The sequence below is a fragment of the Kogia breviceps genome, chromosome 12, assembly GCF_026419965.1.
Source record: "Kogia breviceps isolate mKogBre1 chromosome 12, mKogBre1 haplotype 1, whole genome shotgun sequence".
In the NCBI taxonomy this organism is placed as follows: domain Eukaryota; kingdom Metazoa; phylum Chordata; class Mammalia; order Artiodactyla; family Physeteridae; genus Kogia; species Kogia breviceps.
Window position 1 is genome coordinate 532,142 of NC_081321.1, and position 15,789 is coordinate 547,930.

Genomic DNA, 15,789 nt, shown 5'->3' on the forward strand with positions numbered 1-15,789 from the left:
GGGCGGGGAGGAGCCCGGTCACCATCGCTCCCCGGTGGCAGTGACAGTGTGGGTGGAGACGGCGGAGGGGAAAGGACTTGGCTTCCCCACCCGCCTGCCGGCACCCGAGGAGCCAGACACGCACTCAGCGGGACTGGGCTGTGGGGCGGCAGGCTGGGCCGGGCGCCGTGATGGGAGAACGCCGGCCCCCCGCCTGGGTGCCCCTAACCAGCCACGGCATTGGGTTCTCCCCGCTCGCCGACTGGGGAGCGATCTGCAGGCCTTTGCAGGCAGGCCTTGCCGGGCCCCAGAGCACTGGACGCTCGTGTGGGCCTGGTCCCCGCAGAAGGGCCTAGACTAGTCTCCCAGGCCCGACCCTGCAGCCCTGCCCGGTTCTCCCGTCCTGGGTTTGAATATTCTAGAAGAGCACAGAGGCCCCTCGGGGAGCCATCCCTCTGGCCTTGGGTTCCTCTCCCTGTTCCCTGGGGCCCTTCTGCGTCCAGCTCGGGAAGAGGCCTCACCCGAGAAGGGCGGCTCCCAGCCCCCGGTAGAGCCCCACCAGGCCCTGGGTGCGGAGCAGCTCCCTGGCGATAAGGGCCGCGGCCGGGCGCCTGCCGCGGGAAAGGGGGCCCCGCGGGGCAGGGCTGGCGGCGGGCTGCGGGGAGGGAAGGCAGCCCCTCGGGCCCCGTGCTTCCTAGAGCTGAGGGTTGTCCTAACGTGAGGACATCAGTTCTTGGCTCCAGGGAGCTCTCTCTCGGGTCTGTATTATCTAATAGGATGCCCCCACTGCTTAGGCTGTTTCCCAAGGGCACGGCCACTGCCTGCCCGGCTTTCTTTATAGGAAACTGGTAGGACCCCCTCCTCCGCCAATTCCTTATCCTCCTGTTAAAACTGTGATTTTGATCTTTCTTCCATTCCTCAACCATCTCTAAACTTATCTTCATAGTTTCACGCGACTTGTACTTTGGGACACAGGAATCCCCGTATATCTTCTGTGTAATTTGTAAACCAGCATATTATCTTTGTTCAAACACTGCCCTTCAGACTTAAGGGGTGCCTCCTTTCTCTGGAATTCCAAGACTAGGGGGACATGTCCCATTTTATGGAATTAGATTCTTTAGATGTCAACCCGTTTTAGTGGAGAGTGATTCAGAGCACATGATCTGATGAGTTAAGCATCTAATAAACAGAACCGAGGTTTTCCCCTGAAAATTGGTTATTGATGCAAGCGTCTTGAATGTGGATGAGTCTCATTAATGACCACAGCATTCGATGCACTGAAGTTGTGTGAATATTCATTTTTTAAATTCTCAGTGTTTGAGACACTTGGCCTAGATTGTAAGCCCTAAAAGGAAGCTATTTCTTGCCTCAGTTTTGATTGGTATCCAGCAGAGCAACAATGCATACTAAGAAGGTACTTGCTGCCCCTTTTACCATATTTCATAGGATAGAAATCTAGGCACAGGTCTCAGACGAGTAGCTTTAAGAAGGTGGTCAGTCAGTGAACATTATTTTCCCCACTGTCTGCCTTAGATGTACATAATTTACCCATCCATCCATATCCCGAATTTTACTTCTTTTTGAGTGTTGGAGGAGTACTAAGACTTCTCGTCCAGGTTAAAAAACGAAACGTGACAGAACCTTACCCTTTGCAGAACAAAACACAGCGGGGGGGTTTCCTTGGTGGCGCAGTGGTTGAGGGTCCGCCTGCCGATGCAGGGGACGCGGGTTCGTGCCCCGGTCCGGGAGGATCCCACGTGCCGCGGAGCGGCTGGGCCCGTGAGCCGTGGCCGCTGAGCCTGCGCGTCCGGAGCCTGTGCTCCGCAACGGGAGAGGCCGCAACAGTGAGAGGCCCGCGTACCACACACAAAAAAAAACCACAGCGGGGGGCTTCCAGTGTCTGGACTTCACTGTTTCTGCAGTTCTGTTTGCTTCAGGCTGGTCTGATCCAGCCTGGAAATCTGGCTAAATTCCAGCTCAGCATGTGTGGCCAGCTGGTTGGAGGGGAGACGCACACCCAAGGCCTCACAGGTGCCGTGTCAGTCCCGTGGCACGCGGGCTGGGCCTCGCCCTGGGGAGACACCCTCTGTGCCCCCCGCTGGCCTCCTTCCATGGGACACGCCCCTGTCCTTGAGAGATGCTTTGATACCTGACCACTGTGTCCTTGAGAGGACCCGGATTTAGGAAAGGGCCAAACTTCTTTTCCATAGAAAAACGAAAGAATAGGAATGGTCCTCTTCTCCCTTTCACTGCCTTCCCACAAAAGGCCAGCTTCCATAGCAACACTGAAGTATGCGTGAGCAGGCCACTGACGTTTCTTAAAATCTTTAGGAAATCGGGCCTAAATGTTAAGGCAGCAGGACAGAGGTAATAGGGAAGCATTCTCTCTCCCTCCTGAACTGAGTCTCATCCCTGCTGTTTGTCCTACAGCTGGAGGTGTTGAAATCCACAAGATAAAGACTTCTACTGACCTGGAGCGCTGACTGGGTCACAGTCTGGCGGATGACTGCGAACGTGGGGAAATCTGTTCTGACAGCCCTTTATCAATCCCGCGCGAAGGTGGGAGAGGCCTCACGCAGGCGCCCAGCACTGCAGCTGCATCTTGAGCATTTCCAGGGGACAGGTGACCACCGCCTGGCCCAGCCCAGCTGCACACCTGCCAAAGCATCTCCAGCTTCAGACTCTGCTGCGCCCCGTGGGCCGGAGTCAGGCTCCTTCGGCCACAGGCCAGCCTGGCGGCCCCACCCGGGGCCGGCTGCCCTCCCTAGGTATTCAGTCCCCATGGGCTGGCTACCACTCGCCCAGCTGGGTGAGTAGTCAAGCTCAGTCTCCTTAATGACAAGAGACTAAATTTAAAACAGGCTGCCAGGGAGGCTGAGACCAGGACCATGAAACAACCTATTGCAGGACTGCTTCCTTCCTGATCCCCTGAGAACTGTCACTGGGACAGCAGGAAGCACAGAGAGAACTACAAAGTGTCTGCAGCTGATCTGATTCAATTCATCAGCATAAAAACAGACACAGAAAGATGGAACAGAACCCAGAGCCCAGAAATAAACCCCTGCATATATGGTCAACTAATGTTTGACAGGGAAGCCAGGGATACTCGATGGAGAAATGACAGCCTCTTCAAGGAATGGTGCTGGGAAAACCGGACATTCACAGGTAAAGAATAGAACTAGACCTCTATCTTATACCACTCACAAGACTAACTCAAAATGGATTAAGGACTTACACGTAAGACCTGAGACCATAAAACTCCCAACAGCGGGAGAAGTTCCTTGACATTGGTCACCTAAAGCACAAGCAAGAAAAGCAAAAATAAACAAACTAAAAAGCTTCTGCACAGCAACGGAAACCGTCAACAAAATGAAAAGGCAGCCTACTGAGTGGGGGGCAAATAATTGCAAACATATACCTGATAAGGGGCTAACATCCAAAACATACAAAGAACTCATACAACTAAATAGCAAAAGAACACCCCAAATAATCCAATTTAAAAATGGGCAAAAGACCTGAATGGACATTTTCTGAAGAAGATATTCAAATGGCCAACAGATACATGAAAAAATGCTCAGTGTAATTAATCATCAGGGAAATGCAAATCAAAACCTCTAAGCTATATCACCTCACACCTATTAGACTGGCCATCACCAAAGACAACAAATAACAAAAATTGGTGAGGACATGGAGAAAAGGGAGCCCTCGTGCACTGTTGGTGGGAGTTTAAGTTGGGTATTTTCCCAAAGAAAACAAAAACAGTAATTCAAAAAGACTTACGTCCCCCTGCGTTCATAGCAGCACTATTTACGGTAGCCAAGACGTGGCAGCCACCAAAGTGTCCACAGATGGACGAACGAATGAAGACGACGTGGAGTACATCTATTTATTTACTACATACAATGGAATACTACTCAGCCATTTAAAAAAAAAAGAAGGAATTCCTGTCATGTGTGACAACTTGAAAGGACCTTGAGGGCATTACACTAAGTGAGATTAAGTCACACAGAGACAAATACTATATGATCTCACTCACGCATGGAATCTATAAAAATGCAAACTCATAGGGCTTCCCTGGTGGCGCAGTTGTTGGGAGTCCGCCTGCCGATGCAGGGGACGCGGGTTTGTGCCCCGGTCCGGGAGGATCCCGCGTGCTGCGGAGCGGCTGGGCCCGTGGGCCATGGCCGCTGGGCCTGCGCGTCCGGAGCCTGTGCTCCGCAACGGGAGAGGCCACAGCAGTGAGGCCCGCATACCACAAAAATTAAAAAAAAAGCAAACTCATAGAAGAAGAGATCGGATTTGCGGTTCCCAGAGGCAGAAGATGGAGACTGAGTGAACTGGGTGAAACGGTGCAGAGCCGCAGTTACAAGGTCAGCGCGTCCTGGGGACGTGGTGCACAGTATGGTGCCTAGAGTTAACGACACCGCTGTGGACGTGAGGGTTTGCTAAGAGAGTAGATCCCAGGCGCTCTCATCGCAAGAAACACATCTTTGTAAAAAACAGAAGGGGACTTCCCTGGCGGTCCAGTGGTTAAGACTCTGCGCTGCCAACGCAGGGGGCCCGGGTCTGATCCCTGCTCAGGGAACTAGAGCCCACATGCAAGCTACAACTAAGGAGCCGGCCTGGCGCAAACAAATAAATAAATAAATAATTTTTTTTTAAATGAAAGAACTCTTAAAAAAACATTTCTGTTAACCCTGTGAGCGGATGGGTGTTAAGAACTCACAGCATTTTGCAGTATATGGACGTCAGGTCGTCAGGCCGAACACCTTAAAGGTACCCAGCGCTGAACATCAGTTGCCCTCAATAAAACTGAAAAAAGAATTCGTCTGCAAAGCCACGGCAATGAGAAGCCCGCGCACCGTGACGAAGAGCAGCCCCTGCTCGACGCAACTAGAGAAAAAGCCCGCGCGCAGCAACGAAGACCCAACGCAGCCAAAAATAAATAAATAAATGTATTTAAAGAAAATTCGTCTGCTGGTTGATGACGGAGCATATAGATTCTATACGGCCTATCTTTCCAGATTAGAAATCACTTTCCATCTGCCAAACCACACCAGCGCTCAGCCACCTATGCCCATTTACACATTTGCTGACAGGTGAGCCGAGGCGTGGTCGCCACCCGCTCCCGCCACCTTCCAGAAAAGAGCGCAATGCAACTGTCCTCCAGAAGCTGCTGCCGGAAGTCACTGGCCGTCAGCTTGATGGCCTTCTCTGGGGTGACCGCGGTCAGGTTCACCGCGGCTCCTGGAAGGAAACCGCGAGGGTGGGGCGTCTGCAGCCACAGGGACCCCCTCCCCCAGCCAGTGAGCTTCCGGGACAAGTGGGGCCCCTGGGAGTCGGGGGGCTCCTCTATTTCACAGAAACGCCCTTTCTTTTCCGCCACCCCGCTGGGACTGCATGTGCCCGACAGCTCCTTTGTGCACTTCCCACAAGTCACCTGTGTCTTGTTCCTGCCACCCGCCCCCGCGACAAGTGACCAGTTCCCCAAATTCAGCCTGATCGCGAGGTCCTGCGGGGCAGGGCTGGCAGCCGCATGCGTCCCAGGGCTTCGCCTTTACACTCGGGGCCACTGGCGCGTCAGCCCCTCTCAATGCAGTCTCGTGTCCATCTCACAAGGCTCGACAGCCACGGTGTGTGGCCCTGGCTGGGGACACTGCAGGGGCGGGGCCAGCGGGGGCTGGTGCCGGGGAAGAGCCCCTCCCTCTGCGGCTGTCCCGGCTCTGGGGCCGGGGGAGCAGAGAAGGTGGGCTCACTGGCCTCCACCGCCACACACACAGTGGTGCCAGGACGGGGCCCCCACGCCTCCCCACGTGCAGATGTGTTCCCACTCTCCTCGCAGAAGCAAGGTCAAGCCCCCCAAGTCCGTGCCACCCCGGGCCCCGAGGAGCCCGCCTCGGTTGGCGCCCAGGAAGCCCTCCCCACCAACTGTCTTCCCCGGCAGTCCACTGCCGTGGAGGCGGAGGCCAGCAAGGTCAGGGTGAGCGGGCAGCCGCCCCGCCCTGCCCAGGCCTGCTGGGCCCCGCACCCCGACGCACCCCCGGCCCCCAACATACGTTCCTTTGTAGATTTCCTGTCCACGCTGGTTCTGTAGCCGAGCCTCGGCCAAGTCGATGGGGAACGCACGGGTCACCCCCAGGAGCCCTGGCACGCCTCTGCCGATGAGTGTTGCTGTGACACTAGGCCCGGGGTCGGGGGTGGGCGGAGTCGGGGAGGCTGGCCGCACAGCCAGTATGGGATAAGGGTACGGAGGGCAGGACGGAGCGGGGGACGGGCGGGAGAGGCCGCTCCTCAGCCCCTGCCCACAGGCGTTCAGAGGCCCCTCTCCTCTCGGCCTCCCACCCCGACCAACCCTGCAGGGCGGAAGCACCTGCCCCAGCCCCACAGGGAGCCAGGAGGCGGGGCTTCTGGGAGGGAGGCCAGCTCCGCACACAGGGGGTTCAGCTCGTTCAGGACTGCCTCCGGGCACTCTGGCTGGTCCACACCCTTGAACCACGTGTAAAAGCTTTCAAACGATCTTTCAAGCAGTTTTATTTCCAGCTTAAGGTCAGGGCTGAGTGTGAATCCTGGCCGTGATGTTTGCTTCAAGCAGTCACCTGCCTCTGATCCCTCACCCCCAGCCCCCCAGGTGAGGCTGGCCTCACTCCTGGGTTTGTGAGGCTAAAGAGGTTATGCGTTTGGTAAATGAGAGCCACAATCAACAATAAGAACCCACACTTCTAATAAGGAAGAGAACCGGGGTTAGAGCTTGAGATGATCTGATTGTGGCCAAAAGGAAAGAAATTCACACTATATACATCGTGAGGTCCCTCGTCCTGGAGCTTGGGAGACCGAAAATGGAAAACGAGGCTCCTCGGAACCTAGCGCAGAGTCCCTCTGTCTCGGGCAGAGACAGATCCTTGGAGGTAGATTACCTGAGAGAGGATAACAGGACGTTTTTCTCAGGAGTGGACCTTGATAAACAAGCCAGAAACTGTGGCAACAAACAGACTGTGACTTAAGTTTTGCAGCCTTAGAAGATGCAGGGCCAACAATTACCAACCAGTTCCATGGCGTCCAGGGCACCGGGGGACAGACGCTGTCCCTTGGGATCGGGAAGGGAAGCCGTTCACCTCAAATCGCGGTCGGACGTCGTCGGGAAGCTCCCAGGGCTGCAGCTCCAGCGCAGGGGGAGGTCGGTCAGCTCGGAACCTGAGCCGGCTGCCCACGTGCTCGGCCTGCTCTCTTGCTGGACCTCTTGGGCCTTGGGATCAAAAAGTCAGAAGGAAGGCGGTGAGGGTGCTGGCACTGGGAGGGGAGTCCCGGCGTCGGGAGGGCCCGGCCTCGTTCCCGGGCAGCCGACACGACTCAAGTGTCTCCAGCGGCTTTGTTTTGGGGAAGACAAGCGATCAGCGTTTCTCTTGGTGTGTATTGATTGACCCTTTCAGGAAAAATGGACTGAGTGCCAGGCACTGGGTGCCCCGGGTCTGGGCGAGAACGCTGGCTGCCAGGAGCCACACGTGAAGGAGGAGACAGGCGGTAACTGAAGCAAAGCCTGGCGGACAGCCAGGGACCTGCCTCTGCCCAGAAAGATGCAGCAGGGAAGGCGGACAGAGACCCCGGGGTGGGGAAAAGGTGACCCGAGGCCCCAGAGGGCGTGAGGGCGAGGGCTGCGGGTGTCCGGCAAGAGCATCCCGCGGGGCAGGTGCCGTCCCTGCGAGCGGGGACCCCGAGTCAGGGAGGTGACGGAGCCGAGGCCTGACCTCCTGAGGCCTCTTGCCTCTTTTTCTGAAAGAAGAGCCCACTGGAGAGTGCCGAGTCTCAAGGTGACGGGACCACCGGCCGCTGCGTGGAGAGCAGACGGCGAAGGTCAGAGCTGAGAGCGGACAGAGAGGATCCAGGCCACAGTGGAAGGTGGGCAGGGGTACGCGGGTCGGAGCCGGGACGGGGAGGCTGCAGGCACCGGGTCTGAGGGCTGACAACATGGGAAACTGGGTCTGTGGGAGGCACAGGGCTGGAAGAGACGGGCGGGCGATGCTCAGATCCCTGCCCTCAGGACCCTGGCGGAAAACGGGGTTGTTGGCTCCCGCCCAAGAGCCGCCTTAATCACCCCCGACATCAGCAAAGGGACTGAGCATCTGCCACCCGCAGACCCGGGCCTGGAGTTGGGGACAGGAGGCGGCTGGCGCCAGGAGTGGAGCCTCAGGAGCCCGAAGGCCCGGAGATCAGTGTCCCGACTGTTCTTCCAGACACTTACTAAGCTGTGCAGAGGACGTGTTTAATTCCAGCTGCAGAAAACAACTGGCGGCACGGAAAACCCTTTCTGTCAGAATCCAGACACTCAAATAATTGAGAATCTTGCAGCCGTATCCCCTGCTGTTTGTGGAGCTAAATCACCCGTTTATAAATTGTGGTTCACTGGCCACCGGAACAGGGGTACCTAGAAGAAGCCGGAAAAACCAAGGGCACCCCGATCCCAGGGCCAGTGGAGCCACAGGTGCCCCTCCGCCAGACGACAGGCCCATGTCCCCAGCCGCATGCCAGGCGCTGTGGCCAGGCAGCTCCCTCGAGCCGGGAAGGCGAGGTTTGCGGGGGGCGAGCGGATCGTCAGTCAGCAGAAAGGAAACTGGCAGCCAGGGCTGCCCCGGAGTCACACGCACCACAGGTGCTCAGCCCAGGGCGACCGAGGCCTCGGTGCCTGCCGCTCCGCCAGAGCTTGTTGGGTGCCTGCCGCGTGCAGGGGGGACTCAGCTGAGAACAAAAGCAGACCCCCCAGGCCCCAAGCAAGGGAGATTCTTCCAGAAAGCAGGCCTGAGGCACCGTGCTGCCCGACCCAGGGGCTCAGTGTGCACTGCAGGGCCCAGGCCGCCGGGGTGGGGGCACTTCCCTCACGAGACCTTTCACCCCTTTGACTTGCGAGGCCCCCCAGCCTCCTGGGACCCGTGTTGCTGGGTCCCAGTGCTCCAGGACACCCCTCCCCCCGCACACCGCCTGTCTGAGCTGCCCGGCTCCCCCGTCAGCACCCTCCCCGCCTTGTGGTCATTCCCTGCCACTCAACACCCAGACCCCAGCCCCCGGCGGCCTCTCCCTCCTCCCGTCCCCAAAGGCAAGCACCCTCTGCCTTCACGCTTCCTCCGAAAAACAGGGCCACGCACGTGCTGGGCTGAGACTCGAACAGAAACTGGGTCGGTGTCGAGAGGCCTTTAGGGCAACTGAGTAATTCCACGTTTTAGAATCTATCAATAATGCGCGCTTCTGTTTTTTTAATTCTATTTTCCTAGCAGCCCCTTTTTGCTGTATTTCACACAATTACTGGTCTAGAGCAGGCTGGGGGAAACAAGCCTTTCTTCATGGGTAGAAATGCTGCCCAGACCCGGAGGCCCAACCTGCTGCTCACAGGGCCCTGCCCCCGCCCGGGGTCCGCCTTACTGCACCCCTGCACCCCTGCACCCTGCTGCCCTCGAGCCCCGCACTCGCTGTCCCCCTGATGGGACAGAGGTCCTTTTTCAGCCGCTCCAACCTTGGCCTCTGTGGGCCCAACTGACGCCCAGGTACAGGCCCAGCCCAGGGCCCCAGCCAGAGTCCACGGCTGGCATCCCATCCAGATGCTCGGTCTTGGGGAGTGGCCCGAGCCCCACCCTGTGCCCCCCTCCCCCAGCCCTTGGCTCCCCAAGCGTGCGAGGCCCTGACCACCTACTGGAGGCCTCCAGGACTGGGGCCCTGGCGCCGCAGCCCCCAGGGCACTGCACTTCCGCGTGCGTACAGTGCCCGTGCAGCAAAGGAGACGAAGCCGTGCGGCAGCCTCCTGTTTGCCAGAAGCGGCTCCTTTCCTCCGCACTCTAAGCTCAACATGGACAGTCACCCCCCTTCAGCCAGAGCTTCTGCCTCTCTACTCCCTCGATGGAGGCCAGATCCCCACCCGCTGCGGGACGACTGCTTTGTGAGACCCCCGCTTGCCTACAGCAGCCCCTTCACCCCGAGCCAGCTCCCCTCCTGTTTCTCCAACAGGCGGGCTTGAACAGAGCCCCAGAGGCTACTACTTGGGGACAAGCAGGCCCACCTCCCCAGGGGCCTGGGGATCGGGCAGGAGGACAAACCTGCACCGGCCTGCAGGCCTGTTCCGGTCTTGCGCTGGCCTCTCCGCACAGATACCTTCCGTCCATTTAGGGGGAGAGGGCACTGCAGGCTGGTTTGCAAGGTCCCCACACTTTCAAGAACATCACAGCTGAGCTGGGAACTCAGTGCTGCCCTAAAGGATTCTTCCAGCTCAGGGGCTGGAAAGCTTTAGGGAGGAAGGTGATCGTCTTAAAGACCAGTCTCCCGAGGGGTCAGGCTACGGGTCCAGACGCAGGGGACCTTGTTGCCCAAGTCAGCACCCCCCGCTTCACTCAGTGCGTTTCGTCTCCACGTCCCAGCCTTGCTGAGGACCACGCAGGGCAGCGGGGCAGAGTGGGCTTTGCAGCCAGGCTGCTTTTGAGCTACATGATCTCCTGTTTACCACTCACTAGCTGTGTGACCTTAAGCAAGTTACTTAACTTCTCTGTGCCTGTGTCCTCAACTATGAGACGTACTCCGACGTAGAGAACCTGGCACAGCACCTGGCACATAAGAGGCGTCCACTTAATGATACTGTCCCTCCCTTTCCTGGTGGCAGTGGATGCTGACACGGTGTGAAGTTGGGTCCAGAGGGCACAGGCCAAGGACATTACGATAATCCAGGAAGAGGCAGAAGTAGAACCTGCAGTGGGAGGGAAGGGACGTGAATGACTTCCGTGAAGCAGCAGCATGGCCAGATGCTGTGTGTGAGCCCCCAGCCAGCGGGAGGAGCACCGGAGGACTACGGCAGTGAGGAGAGAGGGGCTAGGGTGCTACCAACGGGGCCGGAGCTGCTGGCTGGGCCTGGTGCCCTGTGGGTGGGAACGGGAAGTGGTGCCGCCTCCGTGGGAAGAAGGATGGCAGCCCCGCAAGAAGTTAAAACCTGAGTTACCTTATGACCCAGCAATTTCACCCCTGGGTGTGCACCCAGATTTGAAAGCAGAGTCTCAGACATGTAACTGTGCACCCAATGTTCACTGCAGCATTATTCACAGTAGCCAGAAAGGGGAACAACCCAAACACCCGTCGACGGGTGGTGCATAACACGATGTCATCCATCCGCACAGTGGAGTGTCACTTAGGTTGAAAAGGACGGAGCTTCCGACACCTGCTGTGACACAGATGCACCATGAGGGCACCGCGCCCAGTGAAATAAGCCGGACACGGAAGGGCTGACACCGCACGAGCCCACTCACCGGAGGAAACTGGGTCAAAGTCACAGACACAGAGCAGTAAAAGTGGTTACCAAGGGTGGGGGGTGCGGGTAGTGTTTAATGGGGACAGAGTTTCAGTTTGGGATAAAAAAATTCTGGGGCTGGAATGGGGTAGAGTGGTTGCGTAACGATGTGAGTATGCTCAATGCAACTGCAGCGTACACTTACCCATGGTTAAAATGGTAAGATTTATGTGTATTTTACAGTAAGAAGCAAAACAAAGAGGTGAGTAATGAAGGTCGTAAATTACATTTAAGCATGAATGGGGGCACTGGGGAGCGGAGGAAGGTGTCCACATTGATGTGGGTTACAGTAAAATGGTTAAGAAAGGGTTTTATAAACAAACAATAGACAAGGTGTAGGAGATAAAGTCTGGAAATAAAATTGCTAATTGTTTACCAGTTGAAGAATTTAAAACACTGGCAAACGAAAAATTACAAAACAGCAGCAGGACACACGGGTGTCGAAGTCCAACAGGAATTTGGAAAGGGTGTCAGTGTCTCAGAACTGATGGAAGCGCCAGTCGCCTGCAGTGACAACCGAGGTTACAGGTAAAAGTCTGGTCGTCTGGAGGAGGCGTCCAGAGAGGGGGTGGGAGTGGGGTGAGATGGGGCTGTGGGACAGGCCTGGGGCGTTCCGGGAGGGGCCGATGCATTGCCAGGGGCAGAGGAGCGCAGGGCCGAGAAGTGGGTGTGGCCAAGGCAGCAGCTCAGTCCCTGCCTCCAGGGAGGGAAGCGCGAGGAAGGTGCCAGGTGAAGAGCTGGGATGAGTTGGGATGAAGGTAAACAGGGGAAACTGGGGCAGCGTTTAGTTTACGGGGAGGGGACCCAGGGGAGGAGGTGGGTGTGATCAGAGGACTTGCAGGGGGTGGGGGGGGGAGCGAGGACGTCCGGCCCCATGGACCTCGGGACGCCCCAACCCAGGGTCCAGGGTCTGATCTTAATGAGCCCTCATAGGATCCTGTGCACACGGAAGCTGCAAGTGTTGGAGAGTGGTTTGCAATGCTGCCGGCACAAAGGTCACCAGGAGAGCTTGGAAAAACCCTGATGCCAAGGCTGCGCCCCAGACCAGGGAAAAACTCTGTGGGGAGGGCCCAGGCATCTGATTTTTTTTAAGTCCGGTTTTTAAACCCCTAATGGGAGGCCTAGATTGGCAACCACTGGTCTAGGGCATTGCAAAGCCGAACATAAGGTCACTAAAATCTGTTGCATCAATCACAACAGCAGCTGCGGGAGACACCACGGGGAGTAAAGGGATGTAGACGGCAGAAATGACTGCACAGCAGCTCTGCTGTGTTTAGACCCCAAAGCATCCACCAGTCCAAGGGTGGGACTCGAAGCAGAGACAGGCGAACAGGGGCAGGTGTCAGGAGGGCGGGGCCGGGGACCAGGGGCAGCGAAGGGCTCCTCAGCCCTGAAGCCACGCGCACTCGGCTGGGGCCCAGCTTTTGCTGTGATTCCTTATCTCTGGGACGGGAAGCCGGAGTCCACACTTCTAACAAAGGCCCGGGCAGTGCTGCAGCCCAGAGCCACACAACACACAGGACTCCTCCCAAGTCCAGCTCCACCCCTGTGCCTTGGGGATCACTTCTGGAGGCTGTTTTCTGCGCTATGTCACCTTCACTGCAGTTCAGCCTGGCGGGAGCAGAGTCGGGGTGACAGGGGAGAGAGGGACTCAAGCCAGAACAGGGCTCAGAGGAGACCAAAAGGAACTGGCCTGAGAGGGCCTGAGCCCCTGCCCCTCAGGGTCTGGCCCCGCGCCGGCATGTCTCCCCGACCCACCAGGGCAGCTCAGCACTGCGTTCTGCTCGTATGTGGCTCTCGTCCAGCCTTTCTGCCCTGTTTTTCTCCCTTTACTGTGAAGTCTGCAGACAAAGCCGTGTTCTTTCTTCTCTCCCGTAAGTACGCGAGCGCCAGGCACACAGAAGGGATTTTAATAAATACTTACGAGAAGGTGACTGCGCGTTAGTCTGTCTTCATCTTCGTTCCTGGGGCCGGGCCACGTCCTTGCCTTCCTCCTGCCGACGCAACTCCTTCCCAAAGCAAAAGCTGTGGACATGCTCCTAGGAACCAACTGCAAGGCTCTAAAAAATAACACCCAGCCTTAACTGGCCAGAACAGCTCCGCCATCCCGCCACTTGCTGTCCGGAATGAGGTTCAGACCCAAGCAGCTCGGAGCGGGCAGTGCTTTTCCAAGTCGGAAGACTTCTCAAAGGCACCTGAATTGGTACCCACATCAGGGATGCAGAGGGGGTGGGGCTTCAGAGCACAACAGCCAAATCTGGAGACTTTCCAGCTGCCTCCTTGGCTAGTACTTCACTGTCCATCTTTCACTCAAGATTTTTGCTAGAACTGCCTAAGGAAACTAAAGGAGTGAACGTTGCTCGTGGAACAAAAACAGGTGCACAGATGTTCCCCCTTTAAAAACCCAAAGGAGAACCGTGAGGCCAGGAGACATATCTCCAGGATGCAGCTGGGGGAGGGGACAGGGTGGGCTGCAGCAGCCTGGACACTCAGTCCGGAGGCATTTCTCCCAAAGGCCTCTCCCACAAAGTTTCAGGGTGAAGGTCGCCTCCAAGGGCCCGACCCTGGGTTAATCTCACCCTGGAGGTGCCACTTGTTTATAAAAATAAGACATCTCTCCTCCTAATGACAGGAATAGGTTTAGAGACAAAAGCCATTACTGTTTAACAAGACCTCTGGATGTTTCCAAATGTCAGAATGGAAACTTCTGTCAGAATTTTGAGACTAACCCGCATTGATCACGCACGGCTGGCTTCCTTCCTTTTCCCTAAATCTCCCCCACCAGCTTTCTTTTCATGCTGCATCTAAAGTAAGCAGGGGTATCAGATATGGTACCACCCGTGGGGCTTCACAAGTGTAAACGTCAAACAATGATTCTGAAAACAGGGAGAGATTAACACCACTGATGGACCAGGTTTTGAAACAGAGTGGACCAATGCAAGACACTCTGTTTCGGTCCCTAGGGGATAAAGCTGGGGAACACCCTAAGGGCATTTCAGCTGAGCCGAAATTCCTACTAAAAAGTCAATCTCTGGCTGAAACTGTCACAACATTCTGGCCTTTGTTTGGTGAGTAATTCCTGTCATAGTAGGTGGGGTTCCAGTTGGGAATCCAAAAGTCAGAAATGAAACTTTACACACACAGGTCCACACATCAGGATGCAAAGGAGGCCAGGCCAGGGGTCCTGGCCACCAGCCCCCGGCCCCACTCAGGCTGAGGGGACTGAGGGGACTGAGGGGACTGAGAGTCCAGCGAGACAAACACTACGGCTGGCATCACATCAAATTCGGGGTTTACTAACAACTTTAAAGTTCATTTTTGGGGTTTCAAAAACATACGGAAATGCAGCTACTCGACTAGGAAATGAGACTGACGTAATATTCTATAGGAAGAATGCTTTGTGTGGGGGACTGACTGCACTGTGAACACAGTTCTTAAAAAGGACAAGGACTGAAGTCTCAGAAACATATACCAATACATCAACGGGGATATTCCGACAACCAACAGCTGGAGGTCACGAAGGTCACGGCCCAGAAAGTGAGAAGCCTGAGGGGGAACAGATCTGGAAACCGGGACTATTTGTGGCAGCATCTCTACTGAAAGGTTATTACTCACAAGGATAAAACAGGCCAGGAATTTCTGTGACCTAAGACACCAGCTAACTGATAAAAGGCAGCTCCTCTTCGGCTCTCCCCCCCCTCCCCCAACAACAAACACCCTCCCAGGAACTGGGAAGGGAAACTAAATTGGGAGCGAGGGGAGCACCGCCTAGTCTCCAAGCCCCTGGCCCCGGGCCTTATGGGCAGGGCAGTCGGGTTTGGGTGAGGCGCGGTCTGTGCAAGCAAGCGGCTGGGCTGGTGAGGGTGGCCCCGGGCTGGGCGAGAAGGTGGGGCCCACACGCCTGGCCCTGGCGGGGAAGAGCGTGTGACCCCAGATGCCACCTGGACCCACCAGCCGGCTTCCTTCGTTACTGCTCAGCTTCCCTGCAGAGCCCCCGACACCGGTGCGAGGCCCACCCCGTCCCCACCCCGTGCGTGGCCCGTGGGGACCATGTGGGCTGAGATGGGGCTGCCTTTTTAGGTGACAGCCCTGGGGCCTAATTCAAACCTCTGTCCTGATGGGAGTTTGCCCCGATGATGAAAGTGACACAGGACACACACAACTCACACATATCACCTTGCTATTTTGAGAATGTACTTTATACAAAATAACCAGTTCGTATGGAAATAAATCTACAGACCTCCAAGGATCAAAAAGCTTTTTAAAAAGTTCTTTTAAAAAATTATCCAACACACAGCATAGAACTAACTATTGAGGTAAGTGTGGCTCTCAGTGAAACAGGGAATCAGCAGACCAGACAAAATATACACAATATAAAAATAAATAGCATTCCCCTTTCCAGTACTGGCCAGGAAAGCTCACAGGCTTCTGCAGCAGGGGAGCCGGGCACGAGCCCCAGCTGGGGAGGGGGGCAGCGTTCAGTAACTCACTCCCAAACC